General features: G+C 31.3%; 1 pseudogene; it reads right to left on the bottom strand.

Annotated features, from left to right (window-relative positions):
• On the bottom strand, positions 5,255-9,139 carry LOC108661630 (annotated as a pseudogene).

Consider the following 18,076-nt stretch of genomic DNA (forward strand, 5'->3'; position numbering starts at 1 on the left):
ATTTTTTAATATTAAATATAAGTATTCATATTATATAAATATTTCTTTCCTAAAAAATAAATGCATTTTAATTAAAATGGGCTAGACCCAACACTAACTAAAACAAACCCAAACAAAAAAGAAAAGGGTTATACCTTGTTGGGCTGCGATTGGCCCAATTCGGTGGCCCGCAGGAGCCCAAGTCCACTACACCCGGTCTGCCTTTTGAAGCCCACGAGGCAGATCTCAAAACGCACCGTTTGGTACCTGTGGAATTGCTCGAAACGACGCCGTTTGGCCTGGACCTTCCAACTTCTGCTTGCCCCTCTGAAACGACGCCGTTTTGCTCTCCTTCCTCTGGGTATAAAAACCCTTTTTTTAGCTTTTTTTATTCATTTTCACATTTTTTTTTCTCTCTCTAGCTGATTTCTCTCTCTGCCTTCTCTCTAAAACTTTCCTTCTCCTCGGCTTCCTCTTCTTTATTTCTCTCTCGCCTGGCGGATCTCTTCGCTTCCTGTCGCCGGCGCCAAACTCTCTCCTTTTTTCTCTTTTTCACCGCCGGTCGAACACCTTGACAGATCCACTCCCTCTCTTCTCTCCGCCGGCCGATCAAAACTCTTTACCCTTGAACCCCTCTCCTTCTCCTTTCTCAGATCTAACCCCCTTTTCTTTTTTTGCTTTTTGTTTTGTTTTTATTTTTTTTGTGGCTAGGCTTTTTTGCTGGTAGATCTAGGATTTTTGTTTTTGTTCTTGTTGTTTTTTTGCAGGTTGCAGGTGGTCTTTAAGGAGCCGAGTTGTCCAAAAATTTGGACAACCCGGCGATGGGGTTCTGGCACCAGGGAGTTGGTGGCCAGAACCCCATCATGCGTGGTGGTTGGGGGAAGGGATGGCTGGGCGTACGCCCAGCCATCCCTTTTTTTTAATTATTTTATATTTTAGTTTATTTTATTATTTATTATATACTATATATATATATATATATTTTTTGTTTTTATAGGTGTCTACAGCCATATATGCCAACAAAAGAAAGTAAATCAGAATATATAATCACTTTTTAACTGCCTCTCTGCCATGGGAACCAAAACCATACATAATTAAATTCACTTTAACTTTAAGGACAATAAAGAACCTCTACAAATCCTGAACATCAAAGCAATCTTTGATGCTCAACTTTAAAATTTTTTTTTGAAGTTTTTTTTTTATGGTAATGGTTTGGTCTTGAGTTGATTTTTTTTTCTTTTTAAAAATATCCAAACATTTGATTTAATTATATGAGATGATTAGCTTTGATGAACTAATTAGGGAATTAGACACGAGAGGAGACAATCTTTTCTAATGGATAACCACCCAAAAAAAGTTAATTATTTGGTGATTAATCTCATCTGAGTCAAGCTAACTCAGCAGAAGCCATACTTCTCCTTCTGTTTTTGCCTTTTGCATTTCCATATAAATCCTTTTACAGAACTTGATGCTTCCTCAAACAAATGAGAAAGGTGTCCAAGACTCTTGCAAAACAAAGGAAGACAACAGAGTCACTAATCCAGCTCCAGCGGTCTACAATCGGTCAAGAATGGAGAAATCATTTAATCACTGATTAAGATACAGCGGTTAGAATGGTAGCAGCAAACCCAGCAAATCAAAAACAAAATCTTTAAACTAAAACGAGAGTCTTGGATATCATAAAGCCTATACTATTGGAGAATCCAATCTTTCATATAAATAGGAAATCGACATATTTTTTTTTTAGATGTGATTGACAATTTAATTAAATTTATCTTTTCTAATAACATTTTAAGCTTTACTTAGTTTCATTCAATAGGATGAATTCTAATCTAAGAAATTGAATTAAGTTTCAAAAGTTCGGTTACATGCAAGAAAGGTATTAACACCCGCAATACTCGTTCAAAAACGATACCAATTAATCGTATGTTATCTTATTTTAATTTTTAATTAATTATCCTTAATTTTATATTTACCTATATTTCACTCAATTTACTATTTATTTTTTTTTCTTTCAACTTGTTTTTACCCATTATTAAATGTTGGAGAATAAATTCCTAAATCTTCCCAATACTATTAGAAAAGATTTTTTCCATCTCAAAAGTATTCAAGAAAACACACTTATTTTCTTGAAAAGGCTCCATCATCAGATTCATTCATGGAAGAGGGTCTTGATTTTAAACTTTATATTTTTTATTTTTAATTTGTATTATTATTTTACAATTTTTTGTTCTTTTTAGTTTCAAAATAATTATCAGCTTCATTAAATAAATGAAATCGGTTTTATTGAAAACTTTTCTAAACTCTTCCAACACTTAGTGAAATTTAGACTTATTTCTTCATTTAGAGAATTTTTAAAACAAATGTCTTTACAATTTTCCTAAAAATTCTCATCGTCGTAGAATTTCATTTATAAGCCAAATTAACATTTTTGAAGCCTAAGATGCAAACATAAAATGAATGATGTAATTTTTCAATTTTATTAATAGAAAATTAAAATAATTATGTCAGAAAATCTTTTAAAATTAACGGTTTGGTGGTATCTAAAATTATTACATCACCTAGAGAATTCCTAAAAAAATTTACTTCTATAATTTTCTCTAGAAAATCTCATCATCAGAGACTTCCATTCACTCACAAGAAATATCTCAAATTAATGCAATAGAATAAAGAATGGGTCATGATGATGCACAAAAAAGTTGTTTATTTTATTTATTAACTTTTTTCATTTTTAATATTTTTATCATTATTTTTTTATTTTTTAAATATACGTATTCCATTATACTTTATTTTTTTATATTTTCTTACTCTTTAAGAATATAGACCTTTCATTCATTAGTTTTTTGGTTGATTCAGATATTATTGCTATTTGTTCTCTTTTTTCCTATATTTTTATCATTTATATTTCTTTTAAAAAAAATATTACTTCTCATTAATACTATCTATTTATTTAGTATTTATATTTTTATTTATTTTCTTGTCATCCTACATTTTATATCATTCTTATTTTCCTTTTTTAAAAACATATTTCATTATCTATTTATTAATTAGATTATTATTTATTTTTCTTTTTGCTATTATTTTTATCCTATTATTTATTTTTTATTGAACCATATTTTTTAAGCCTAACCCTTTATTTTATCACTAATAATTAATTTAATATTAGAATAAAATATTAAGAAACTCTCTCAACATTTTCGTGGAGTCCTAAATTACTCCTCACCCAAGGAAAATTAATTTGAAATAAGTCTCTATGTGCCTTGCCCCCCACTAATAATATTTCCTTCTTCTCTCAATTGTGTCTTTTCTTATAAATTTCTTGATCCTGATCTTATTTTCTTTTTTACACCCAAAATGTAAATTCAGTTTAGACAAATAGTTTTATAATTTTTTTTTGAAAGACAAAATAATATTTCATTCAAAGAAAGAGCTTACAAAATCTATGCAGAGGGTAGAGACAGCACCTCAAGAAGAGGAGAATACAATCGTAGCATCGCTGTATAAACAATCCTATTGACAAAATAAGAACCCCGGTTGCCTACATGATCAAGCTCTCTCACAACTCCCACCGAATCCTACCTATCATCCTCCTCCTCCCCAACTCCACTTACCACCCAGATAAGCTCATCCCTATGCATCACCCCTGTTTTGGGTAGGTTGTTTGCTACTTCACTAGCCTCCCTCGAAATCTTCCTGCAACTCCACTCATTCACTCTTTTTGTATACCATTCAATTTGCATTATGGCTGATCTTAGTTTCCAAGGGACATCCTTTGGATTAGTGACCCACTTTTATGGCTGTAAAGTGTGTTCTTGTGATAGGGAGAGGAAGCGTTATAAACAAATAAAGGATGCGCCGGAGATGATGAAGACGAAAATTGGAACAGTTTTTGAAAAATTGAATGTCGTTGCAGGTGGAAAAGAATAAGAAGAAAATTTGGGAGTAGAAGAGAATTAAGGAGATAATTTAGAGAAAAGCTTTGGAAGAGAATGTGTTAGCTCTGAGGGAGAGAAAAAGTCTTTCTAAATAAATTGTGAGGTTTTATATATAGTGCCAAAAGTGGTAATTATTCAAAAGGTTTTCATGAACCTAAGTAACTGTTACTGTAATACATTATGTAGATATTAAGGTGATGATTTTATGGCATATAATGTGAGTGACCGTTGAAGTAATTGGGTGTAATAAAACTTGTTATCAAGTAAAAGATAATAGAAAAGACGTATACATGAAAAGCTGTATGAAAACAAGTTAAGAGATAAAAATGTATATAAACAGTTATTAAAGAAGGTGTACATGAATGGATACACGAAAACGAAATAAGAAGTAGAAACACTCGTACTTTAAGAAAATGTTAAGAAGAAGACCTCTTAACTATCTTCATATTTAAGCCACCAAGTCAAATTATCCGAAATATCTCAAAATGAAAGTAACTCGTAAATCCTGTCACTCGTTTCAGGTTGCTTTCATTGCTATCCATATGAAGTGGTTATTCTACGTGAAGTAATACTTTACTTGTTCTAATTATTCTGCGTGAAATAGTACTTCACTTGTTCTAATTGTTTTTCATGAAGTATTGCTTTATTTGTAATGACTTTTCTGGTTATTCTCTATATAATATTACATTATAAATAATTTTTTAAAAAATAAATATTAACCAAAATAAAAAATTTAACATGAATCACTTTCAACAATAATCTTATGAGATCCTGCCCATCTTGATGCAGAAGAAACCTGTAATGCCTTTAAAATAGCTAAAACCTCTGCTGAGTTAGCATCTCTCACTCCCACAGATAGTGAAAACAGAATCAAAATGCTGCTACTGTCATCTCCAAGAGCTCCTTCAATTCCCACTTCCCCCGGATTGCCCCTAACAGCCCTATCTACGTTGAACTTGAGCGTGCCACTAATGGGGGGCTGCACGCTACCATGGCAACCATATGTACTTCTACTTTTCACTTTTTATCAGTTTTAATTCGGTGGAACGTAAAAATTTAACTTTAAGAAAGAACCCAATACAAAATTTTACTTAGGTGAATTTTTGTACCGGTGCAATGATTTGAATTGATTTTTTTAAAACCATTCTGTTAATATAATGGGCTTTGTTTGAGCAAAAAAAAAAATTACTTATATGTACGGAAAAATTATGTTTTAATGATTATTACATTTTCATTAATTAGTTACTCGCTTAACCAATACAATAATTTTATTTTTTGTTAATATATGATTTCACTTTTGAAACAATTTTTTTAATAAAAAAAGATAATAACACTGATGTCTGAGGCACATGGATCATTGGAAAACAACAATAGCAAGCACATTCATACACCATGCCAGATATTATACAGCATAAAAGGCCAGTAGATGATTACGATGCAGATTCCTTATTGCTGCGTTGTGGCACTTTTTGGCAGATAGCCCGTAAAAGATCAAAGTAGAGCGGTAGTTGTGCAAGAGCAAAGAAGGAAATAGGCAAGCAGGTCGCTGTGTATAGTGGCAATGCTGCAAACTTTAACTTGTCTCTCAGTTCAAAGAAATGCCCTGAGCAAAACGAGAACAGAATAGCAGCTATTGATGTAAATAGTGATGTTAAACCCCATATAAGCTTCCTCGGCAGTTTTTTGGCAAAATCCTTCTCTTCGAATCGGGAGGTGAGAATCGCCAGGAAAAAGACTAAGGCTGTAACAGAGAAGCATAGAGCTACAAGAGATAAGATGGCAAAGACACCAAATGCAGGCTCATCTCTTAGAACCGGTTTACCAGTATCATCACTGACACCACCTGGAATGTTTGCTGCAGTGGCAAATGCTACTGTTGCAATGAGTGCTGCAATGAGGGAGCATGATTCAGAGGTTTTGGTGAGCCATTCACTGCCATCTTTGACAAGGGCTGTGTGTTTCTGTAAAGATCTGCTTTGGAGTTTGACCCTTATTGTTGTAATGACCAAGTAGATTTTTTGCCAGGGATTTCTTGACAAACTGGCATCCATGGGAACAACTCAAATCAAGGAAAATAAGGTAACAGAAAAGAAATGGAGAAAATGCATGAATCAATCAATAAGCCCGAAAACATATTGCAGAATTAAGCATCAATAGATCATACCTTGCACCATTTGAGTTCCCATTGCATCTGCAACGCCGATCCTGGAATCAGCCAGGATCGATAATGTCCATAGGTTGCAGCAAGATGCAATGCATTGTTTCCTTGGTTGTCCCGTTGTCGAAAAACACTTTCATGTGATAGTTTCTTTTCCACAAGAAATTGGAAAGTATGAGTTTGTCTGTTCTCTACGGCTAAGAGGATGATATTTTTGTTTTCAGCATCCACGTCCTGGATTGCAACTGGAAATTTATCTAAAATTTTTTCCACCATTTCGGTTATCCCTTTACTTGCTGCTATTAGAATAGGTGTCTTCTGTTTTTTAGATTCAATTGCAACTTTTTTTTCAAATTTCATCTCCACGGCGTACTTTGAAGTCTTTGAATCCACAGTTCCTGTAATATGGTATTCTCCAAGAAATTTCTCCACCAGCGCATCATTCCCTTCCTTTTTTGAGGAACCTACATGATATATCATAACTTTAGTAATGTCAATAGATAGCGTAGACATTCATGGAAGTCAATTTCTTGAAAAGATATCATAGTCTAGAAACTTTTAAGAGTGGGAACTTATTAGGTACGTAGATCAAGTTTGGAGCCTCGTCCTCTATTGCTAATTGCTTTTAAGTTGCGTATCTCTGCATGATATTGCACAAATAACAAAACATTTAAAAACAGATATATCTGACACCTAGGAAATATATAGGAAGCTATGCTGAAGTATCTTAGTTTTGAATCTTTTAAAATTAATCAATTGCGTCATTGGGGAATTCTTATTTTGTTTAGTTGTAACAGAACAAGTGTTGTAACTTGCCTGCTTCTCTAATAAAAAATAAATAAATAAATCATACCTGTTTCGTTATGACATTCTCCTAGTTTGTCTAAGATTCCAACTTTGGAAACATTGCCTGCATTTGTATCCTGAGGAGATGCACTCGTTAGGCTTGGGTTACATGGAAATTCTTCAGTCATTCCGCCAATGCCAGTGCCTGTCTGTCCTCCAGAACCAGAATACTTATACATAGAAGCATTCTCAATCAACTTATCCATGACCTGAGAAGCCCATGTGTGTCTCTGCTTCTTTGTTGTTATCTTCTTTATCCTTCGAAAGCCTGCACCACCATAATCATAAAAGGTCTTGCTATATATATATATATATACATATATATACACATATATATTGTAAAGACTTTATACTAACCAAGTCCCAGAACAACCATCACGAATTTCATCAGAAACTTGAAAAATTGTATAAATGTGGTATAATTCTCTGGAAAATAGTCTGCTCTATGCAGTTCCGGACAAGACTCGTCTTTTCCGTCTTTGTTCGCCTTTGGGCTAGTACCTTCAAAAAAAAAAAAAAAAAAAACAAAAAGAAAGAAAAATGGATTGGAGCACATAAAAGGAGCATTACCCAATATTTTGTTATTACTATATAAATCAAAATCCAATTGACAAACTCTCTGAATTAAATTTATTTTGAAAAAGAAACTTAATTCAGATGTTAATCTATAGGAAAAAGTAAGATATAAATCATACTTGACATGTTAAAATTAGTGCATACCAGTCCCTGGATTTAATGATCCTTTTGCAGGACCATTTGAATTATTTGATTTTGGCTTTGATTGAGATGATGAAAATTCACCTACAATTCCACATTTTTTTTTCTTTTTACGAACTACAGGTTCAAAAATTTAATTTCACGCTTTATTATGCATGGTTGCTTATATATATATATGATTACGAGTAATGATTTCTGCCAAGTGATAATGAATTTTTTTTTTTTTTTGCTTTTTCAGAAAAAGTGATGGGCAAACTTAAATTATTTACCTTGATCAGTTACTTTGCTTGTCCCTTGAGGATTCTCTTCGTCAATTATGCCGTTGCTCTTCTTCTTCTCGCCATTAATGTAAGAAAGGAGTTTCCTTCCAAAAGAACGTATTTCTACAAAACCTGGGTTTCCATTGCTTATTACTTTTATTATTTGCTTTTTAAATTTAAAAAATAAAAAGTTATATTTTCCTTGTATGGGAGAATAACCTACCTGGCATGCCAAAACAAGCCACACCTAGAAACATTCGGAAGAAGCGCACGCAGGTTTCGTGGGTTTGTGGGAAGCAAGGATAATGACTACCATTTTCTTCAAACCTTTTCACGTAATCCTTGCTCTCGTTTTTTTGGTCCGTCATTTCATCCACTATGATGCCTACAACATAATCAATAACACCCATTTCCTGATTATATTTACAACAAATTCACACTCAAGCCTGAATTTGGTAGCGAAAATTTGCTTACAGCGGTAGAGGAGCCGATCAAACAGTCCAAGACGACTACCACTCTTAAATGCATTAGCCTTCGTGGCTAGAACATGGAGAGGAGATAAACCATTGACATTGAAAGTGTTCACAAGCTCTCGATATTTGCATATGATTTGAAATGCCAAATCTGTGAAGGAAAAGTTTGGCTATAAGAACAGAGTTTTTCATCAAAAGAGTCAAAATAATATCAAGAAATTGCAAATATTTATTGAATCCAAGAGAGAGTAATCAAACGGAACTGACCAAAGTGTTCTCCATCAATGGCAGCATGAAGAATGGTATTACCGCTTGCATCCCTGCTACATATATCCCAGCGGTTTCTTTGGGGGTAACAAAAATAGAGGCAAAAGAAAGCATTCTTATGGCCATACTTAGCTGCCAAGTAAAAAGGGGTCTCATTCTCTTCGTTTTTTTCAGCAATGAGATCAGAATGTTTTGAGGCCATGCAATGGCACATGTGTGCATTTCCCAGTATTGCTGCTGTGTGAAGTGGTGTATTCCCTCCCTTATTCCTCACTTTCAAAACATCCGAAGCATTTTCTCCCAGGATTTTCACCAACTGACACACGAATTCTAGCTTTCCACCTGAGACTGCTAAGTGCAAAGCAGTGTCTTCAGCTTCTGTAATCTTGGCCTTATGGCTCTCAGGCTTCTCCATGTAGGCCTTCACCACATTCTGCCACTGGTCTTTCATGGCATACTCGAACAGTCTTTCCGATAGCTCCATTAGTTGCAAAGCCTGTTGATCTGCTGCCTCTTTCTTTTGCGATGCAGATGGTTGCATCTCTGGAACTTGCTCTGCCGTCTCGTTCTTTTGTGCTTGCTGATCCATCATTGAAACCTGCTTTCTTCTCTTATTTTGATCAATGCTCAATTAAAGATAGTTGATGTGCTCCGCTATTTATAAGTGTCAGTGGAATCGTCCCCTCAAAAGGAAAACAGCTAACCAATCCATATCCCGTCGTGTTCCATGCATCCCACGTAATATATCTACATATTCCATTTTTAATATGACCGAAGACAGCTATAGATTCAAAGTACGCATTTCTCCAAGGTGAAGAACACAAATATGCTTCTCCAAGTTCACCTTTATTAAGGGTAAGCGTCATCCAGATGAACGATGGGTAAACCACTGGGAAAAGATTATGAATTGATTTTTCAAGTCACTTGGATCGCTACTTGCAGTAGAACATAAGTAAAGCCATATATTCCAACAAAAGAAAGTAAATCATAAGTATAATTACCTTTTAACTGCCTCTCTGCCATGCCATGGGAACCATACGCTTCAACTTTGCACTATAATTAGTAGTATTTTAGAACTAATTAAGTTCACTTTATATCAAAGGATGATAAAGAGTCTCCACAAATCCTAAACATCAGAAGCAATCTTAGATGCTCAACTTTAATTTTTTTTTTTTCTTCAGAAATGATTTGGTCTTGAGTTGATTTTTTTTTTTTTCTTTTTCCTTTTAAAAACACCCAAACATTTGATTTAATTATATGAGATGGTTAGCTTTAATGAACTAATTAGGGAATTAAACGCGAGAAGAAGACAATCTTTTCTAACGGATGGCCACCAAAAAGTTATTTATTTGGTGATTAATCTCATCTTAGTCAATCTAACTCAGCAAAAACCATTTTTCTCTCTCTGTTATGCTTTTTGCATTGCGATATAAATCCGTTTACAGAACTTGGTCATAAGGTTTAGAATCCAACCGTTTGATATAAATAGAAAGTTGTCATTACTTTTTTTTTTTTGTTTAGGTATGATTGACAATTTAATTAAATTCATCTTTTCTAATATAATTTTCAACTTGATTTAGTTTCTTTCAATAGATGAATTATAATTTATGAAACTAAATTAAGGTTTAAAAATACACTTACGTGTAAAAGAGGTGAAGGGAATATTCTTTGCAAAAATAATTAACATTAGGACAGTGTTGGATGAGCACAACCGGTGTTTGGGCTGCCTTGCAAAGGGAGGGGTGAGAAGAGAGATCTTATGTGTTGCATAGATATGATCCAAGAAGAAATTGGAGCAGACTAATGGTAGACTCGTCATATGTTGTGGTACTTGATACTGTGTTGATGTGTGGTTATCTCTATCTGTTGATAGGTGTTGTTAAGGTGTATGTAAGACTTACATTAATGGGTATATGTAATGCTTACAACATGGGCAGATTTAGGTTGGTTGCATGTATTACTGTCCTGTGTGTATATATATAATAGGGAATGTTGTTGTTAATTAAGGGCGATGAGTGACTTTTGAGGATTGGCAGTGCAAGGTATGGTTTGTAACAAGGGTGGTCATAAGGAGCTGTAACATGTTAGGGGAGAAAATTTTTTCCATCTTATCTGTTAATATTGATAAAATCTACGGACTTATCATAAAAAGAATAAAACACCCGCAATGTCTATTCAAACAACTGTACCAATTAATTGTATGTTATTTCACTTAATTATTATTTATTATTTTTTTAACCTTTTTTTACCCATTCTTAAATATTGGAGATTTTTCATAAGTCTTCCCAATACTATGATAAGACTTGAAAAGATTTTTTTCATCTCAAGAATATTCGAAAAAACACACTTATTTCTTGAAACGGCTCCATCGTCATATTTATTCATGAAAAAGGTCTTGACTTTAAACGTTATATTTTTTAGTTTTAATTTGTATTTTATTTTACAATTTTTTTATTCTTATTAGTTTCAAAATAATTATCAACTTTATTAAATAAATGAAATCCATTGTATTGAAAACTCTTCTAATTTATTTCAACACCTTTGTGAAATTTAGAAATATTTCCCACTTAGAGAATTTTCAAAAAAATTTGTCTTTACAATTTTTCTAAAAAATCAGCCAAATTAACATTTTTTATGCATATATGATGCCAAGAAAATTTAATGATGTGATTTTTCAATTTTATTAAATAGAAAATGAAAAATCGTTGTGTCAGAAATATTTCTAAAATTAAGACGTAGAAGGTAGAAAGATGAAAATCTTTTACCTTCTGTAAAAGCTTCTTGGTGGGAATTCATAAAATCTCATGTCAAAGAATTTTATCGTGATCTGGAAATCAAATACCTTGAGCTTTGTAAAATGATTTTTGCGTCATATATAGTAGAAAACTTTGTTAATACTCTTATCAATCCTCACATTGTTTGGTTGTCTTTGCTCATAGGGTTTTCATTTTACTTGCATGGGTAATCTTCTCTTTTAAACTGAATTTTGCTTTCTTTTTTTTTAAATTCTATACATCTCTTCTTTGATACATGATGATCCATGTTATAAACAGAAAATGTTAAAGTATTTGATTGTTTAACTATTGGATTACTTTAAAAAAAAATAAATCCTCATAAATTCTTAGTATTTTTTATTATATTCATAGTAATCCAAGAAAATAGCACTACCTATTGTTGCATTTGGTAATTTGAATTTGAAAGAAGAAAAATTTGGATTTCAAATTTAGTATTGATTGTGCCATCAAACACATGTAAATATGACTTCTATGATTATTTTAAAATTCATGAATATGTTGAATTCCTATTTAATCGTGAATTTAAAAAATCAATAATTATTTGTAAATTTGAAATCCATCTTCTTATATCCTTTCAAATACATAAACATATTGAAATTTAACTAATTTTTACATAGTGTGTGCATTTCATTCTCACCATCATTTGAAATATAGTAAAGCATTAATAATATATATATATATATATATATATATATATATATATATATAGTCCTAATATACAATTTTATTCTAGAAATTGATGTGCTATATATGTAGTGAAACCTATGTTAGAATTCCTCATGTCAAAGTCAAAACATTGCACTTTTCTTCCAAGAATATATAGAATGTTGAAAGTTGAATAGAAAAAACATCAATTGATTCTACCACGAGGTGTTGAATTTAATTTGTTGACTTAGTATTTGATTAACAATTCAACAACTACAACCTATCTAAAGTTAAAAATGAACAGCACGTACATCACAAGTCTACCAGAACAAACTCTATCCATTTTATACTTTTATGATTAACATATATTTGACAGAAAGAGGAACGCACCACCTATTCAACATATTAACATATTCACGATAACTTGTTAAAATCATGACCGCAACCTTTAATCTAATAATAATTTTGTCATCTCCTTTTAAGAAGATTCAAATCCTTTAATCCATAAACTTTGTTCTCACATGAAATTACTCGTTGATAATCGGTACTTAATGTTTAATTGTTAGATTTAGGTCAAGGAAAACACAATTTTTGCCCCTTTTCAAAGTCATGCAATTTTCATTTTCGTTTCCTTTGTAAGAAATCAAATCATGTACCCGGACACCGTCAAATTAATTGTAAGAGGTTTAACAATCTGCTTTGACGCACTACATAGAAAGCAATTGAAACCAATTCTAGAATATATTGGAAAGATCACAAGGTAATATAAGCTAAAATAACGAAGGAAATTAATTACGGTTATTTGAAAACTTAATCGATAGAATTATTAAAATGTATTATTTGCAACTTTTCAATGGTTTTGTGTTTTTCTTTTACAGGAAAGTCTATCAAACCAACGAAATATAAAGATGTATATATTAACGTTAGATATGTCATAAGACTCATAACAAACGAGATATAAAGATGTATATATTGGCATTTATGACAGAATTTGATGCGATCTCAGTCCATAAAATAAGCTCTTTTGTCTTGACTCGCTTATACTTTGACCCATCTTTATTAAAGAGATCATCAGCCTAGACAGGTGAAGGGAGGGAGATTAACCCTACATTAATTACGTTAAAATCTATGGAGATTAAATCCATTTATGAAGTCAATTCTATTGCTTATAATCTTTCTAGCATAAAATTGCTGGATTTGTACATAACATTAAAAAATGAGGTATGCTGCTAAAAATATTGAGTTGATTACACAATAATATATATATGTATATTGTAATAATTGTGTCGAACACAAATTGTCAATTGATTATTTGCTTTAGTTTTACGCAACAAGAAAACAATATACCAACAGAAATTGTCAAGTACTGCCTCTATGTTGTTGGTAACTGTACCTTTCACTTGTAAAATGATCGTCTTGAAGGCATTATCCAGCTTTGTATAATCTTGTAATAATTACTATAGCAGAAAATATCTAAAAACTATATCTCAATTTTACAAATATTTCGTTTTATCGAAAAGAAAAGGCTATCTTCTATACAATATAGAGCCTGACTATATATTTCACTCTTGGACTTGAGATACGAAAATCCTAAGTAATTTGAATCTCTCACCAAAATAAATTAAAAAAGCTAAAATTATTCGTCTAACAGCGATGAATTCACATTAAATAAATATATTTCATGAAAATCAAATTTCGTAAAATGTTCTAGAATTTAGAATATTCTAAATTAAACTAAAAAGTAATATGTTCTAGAATTTAGAATTATAAATAATGTTTAAATTCGTCAAAAAATTATTGTTTAGTGGAAATCACTTCAAGAGACAAATCATGAATGCACGAGATGGAAGTGGGAAAATACGCCTTTAATAAGATGGTTCGAAGATGGAATTTTGAGATACCGTACCATATTACCAACATGAAAAATCAGCATGGGCGTTGGCTTGCGTTGGCCGGCATGGTCCCAAAATTCAACAAATGCCACCCATAGTTGAATAAAGCACAAACCCAAAAAAGTTGGCAAAACCAACTTTTGGCTTTTGCCCTTGTCTTCATTCTAGTATATATATACCTTTTATTTGACATTTATTCAAGAAAAATGTGTCACCAAGTCAAATCTTTAATGCATAATCAGATAAGATTATACTTTGTTTTTCCTCTTTTGGGTTTTTGTTGTATTAATTTGAATGTCATTGTTAGTGGGGCATGGACTAATTGTCTGATTCTCTCTTGGGTTGATTTCAATTAGCTGGAAAAAATTAGGTTCATTTCAATTAACAGGGTAATTTCAGATTGAGATGGCTTGATGGCACCAGTGTTTATTTCCCTTACAGGCTCTGGACCAGATATGTGATAGGGATGTATCATGAAAGGGGGACAGCCAAACCAGGAAATTTATAAGCTGACAAGTCTGTGGCCCTTTTTGTTAACACATACCCAAACGCCTCACAATATTAATGAACTATGTCCACATAAATAATATTTAAATTACTCTCTTACATCCCTACAGGGGCAGAGCCCCCTTATGTGATGGGGGTCATGGCCCCTTCCCCCCAAAACTTTTAAAAATTGTTTATAACATATAAAATTTTAAATTTTTTATATATTTTATTAATGGCTTTCTCAAAATAATTTTTTAATTTAATAATTAATATAAATAATAAAATAATTTCACATATCTTACTCAATTTTATTTTTTTTCAATTTATATAATTATTTTTATTTATATTTATTTTTTTATTCTATTTATTCATATGATATAATTTCTATAAATTTTCGTTCTCAAATTTCTACGTACAAATCATTAACTATATTCTTTTTCTTTTTTTTTTTGTTATGTAATATGTGGTTTCTACTTTTTGCTTGTCATGTTCTTCTTNTTAACTATATTCTTTTCTTTTTTTTTTTTGTTATGTAATATGTGGTTTCTACTTTTTGCTTGTCATGTTCTTCTTTTTTATGTTAGTAGATTTTATTTTTTATGATTTTAATATTTAAAAATTAATAAATTATTATATAATTTTCAAATATAAGTTGTAGTGTTACATTATTATTTAAAATTTCATCGATGTATCAATTTTTTTATTAATCCTCATTTTGTAAGAGGAAATTAACTTGAGTATATATTTTAATATGTTTTACGTTTTATATTTAATTGAAATGAAATTATCTTGAATATATAGTATTTAAATAATTTTGATTATATAAGAAGAAATTATTAATTTTATATATAATTTTTTACTATTTATATTTTTTAAATTATAGTTTTATATTTAGTATTATATTTCTATTATCAATATTTTTATTGTTGATTGAATTTAACATATTAGTTTCTTAAAATTTTTAACTCTTATTCTTTTATGTTTGGCCCCCTCAACAAAATTTAACTAGTTCCGCCCCTGCCTACAAAATTCGAATTTAAAATCCTCATTCGAATTCGTCTTCAATTAGATTAAATTATCTCTTATAATCAATGATTGGTTCTAAATTAATGGAAAAGCATTGCTCATAACCAAGTGAGATATGAATGACTTAAACACATAGATAATAAAGCAAAAGCATTTTATCAACCCAAAATCTTATAATCACGGTGGAGTCAAGGTAGTAGTAAGTGATGACAGTCATTATGTCTTAGTTTTTTAATTTTTTATTATTTTATTATATATATAAAATTTAAAATATATAAATTTATAAATTTATATAATTATCGTTTTACTACTTCTCATACAAAATCTTAAATTCATTATTGTTTATATGTGAGCTTTGGGTACAATTATATATCTTCTTAATAAAATAAATGTTATAAGTGATGTTAAAAAGTGTAATGGAACAAAACAATGACATGTTTTGTCACTTTAATATGCAGAATGAGTTACATAATTGTATTTTAGTGGGAATGGGATTAGGTGAACCTTTTCTTTTGAGTTTTGATTGATGTTAAATGTTTCCTTCCATCTTCTCTTTCCAATTTGGATCGGTGAATGTGTAGTTGTTGAGATTTAATTGTTTTTTTAACTAAGGGAACTGCAAAGAGAATAAAAATAAGTATTATGCCGTCATCAATCATCAGCTTCATCTTCCTAATCATCATAAATTGTAGTTAAATGTTTCAAGTTTTTCAAGCGTTTAGCTAGACTTATCTTGTCAACTTAACACGAACACCCTAACTTAAACAATCACAGAACAAGAAGCTTTGTATAAGAATACGGTTCACAAGTTTCTCAATCTTAAATTATGATTGTTATTATAATTTGTGACAAAAATTGTATTGATAATATCATTTTTATGATTATTATTAATTATTACAACTCATTAGTAATATCTCTTAATCTTACTGTCATGTTTAGTACTTCAAGAATGAAGTAGGCAAAGTGTTTTTATAAATCTCATATCATACAAGTAAAAAAGTTTTAAATGACTTATAAACGATAACATTGCATATCTTTATCAGATTAATCTTTTTGAGAGAGAGTAATAGCCTCGTAACAATAAGGAGAGGATAATGATCCCGTGATAAAAAATATCATATAAAATCTAACTTTGATCAAATTTCACGTCAAGCACTTTCGAGGGAGGTAAGTAAGGTGATCAACGACAACGAGGACGTCATCAAATTGGGTGAGTGAGGATCACGCCTAGCTCTTCACGCCTAACCCCTAGCCCCTCTCAGGAATGAAGTAGGCAAGATGTTTCCAAAATTCTCACATCGAACAAGTAATTTTAAGTGACTTATAAACGATGACAACTATAATAGCTCCATGACACTTGCTCAGTACCTTTATTTTCATATGCCTGTCGAAAATTGTATCCGCCTGATACAATGGAGCTCTTCCCGCGTAATTTAAAAAAAAAAAGTTATATATTTGAAAAGGGACAAGAGAGAAGAAGCTAAATCACATCAATTGCAGTTAAATTTCTGGGCCGAAAAGTCAAAATCAAAACAGTTTGCATTACCCCACAGACATTTAATCTACAGTGTATTCCAGCTCCGACCGAGATGCCCTCTTTGCAAAGTAGGCTACCCACATCACCCAACTCAAAACTACCTCTACCCAGCCATTATCCTTATTTTTCTTAGACATTAAACAATTTGTCTCCTTGCCAAAAAGTCCCAATGTTTCCCATCAATGCACCGTAAATTAATAGACTGGTGACAAATTTCTACACTGACATGCTCCTAATTGCGCCTTTCTTTGTGCTCTCACATGATTTCAAACACTCTTTTTGTTTTTTTTTTAATAATATTTGTCTTTTTGTGATATATCAAATGTTTATGGGTTTATTTATCCGATGATTTTATGTCTCTTACGCATATTTTGATTTCTTCGATGTAATTTCAATTACGACTGAATAAATGATTGACAAAATCAAAAGATAAATCATAAAGGAACCTTTATTTATTTTGAAAATGAAAAAGTAGGTTTAACTTTTGATTAACAGATTTAAAGATATGAAACCACTGTGGTGCACTTGAATCAAAAAGTTGTTTTCATCAGAATGTCCATTAAATTGGGAAGCATTTGATAGTGGTGTATGTGACAAAGTGATGTCAATTTCATCCAGCTCAAGTTTTCAGTCCCCAGTGCGATGAATTAATTACCTTGTTCATTTAAATTTACATGCTAAAATTTATGAACTAGAAATGGCAATGTAATCAATTTTTGGACCAAGGCAATCTCAATAAATTTTCTTGTCCTTATTTTAGACCATTTGAAGGTAAATGGGCATAGTCTTTCAATATCGAAACAGATATATCAAACCATTTAAAAATATCAAATACTGTCATATAAGTAATTACTAAGGGTTATCATTTTTACCTTTTTTTTGGATAAATAAAAAAATTTGAATAATTTCTTGATTTTGTGCAGGTCATCTTTGCGCAAGGGTTGTGTTAATTTTTTTTGTATCATTCCAATTTTATGGGACGTCTTCAAAAGGACAGTTACTATTTCTAGCTAATAGTTACCTAATCCATATTTCAAAAAAGAATGTAAAAAAATTT

Source organism: Theobroma cacao, chromosome 4, assembly GCF_000208745.1.
Source record: "Theobroma cacao cultivar B97-61/B2 chromosome 4, Criollo_cocoa_genome_V2, whole genome shotgun sequence".
Classification (NCBI taxonomy): Eukaryota; Viridiplantae; Streptophyta; class Magnoliopsida; order Malvales; family Malvaceae; genus Theobroma; species Theobroma cacao.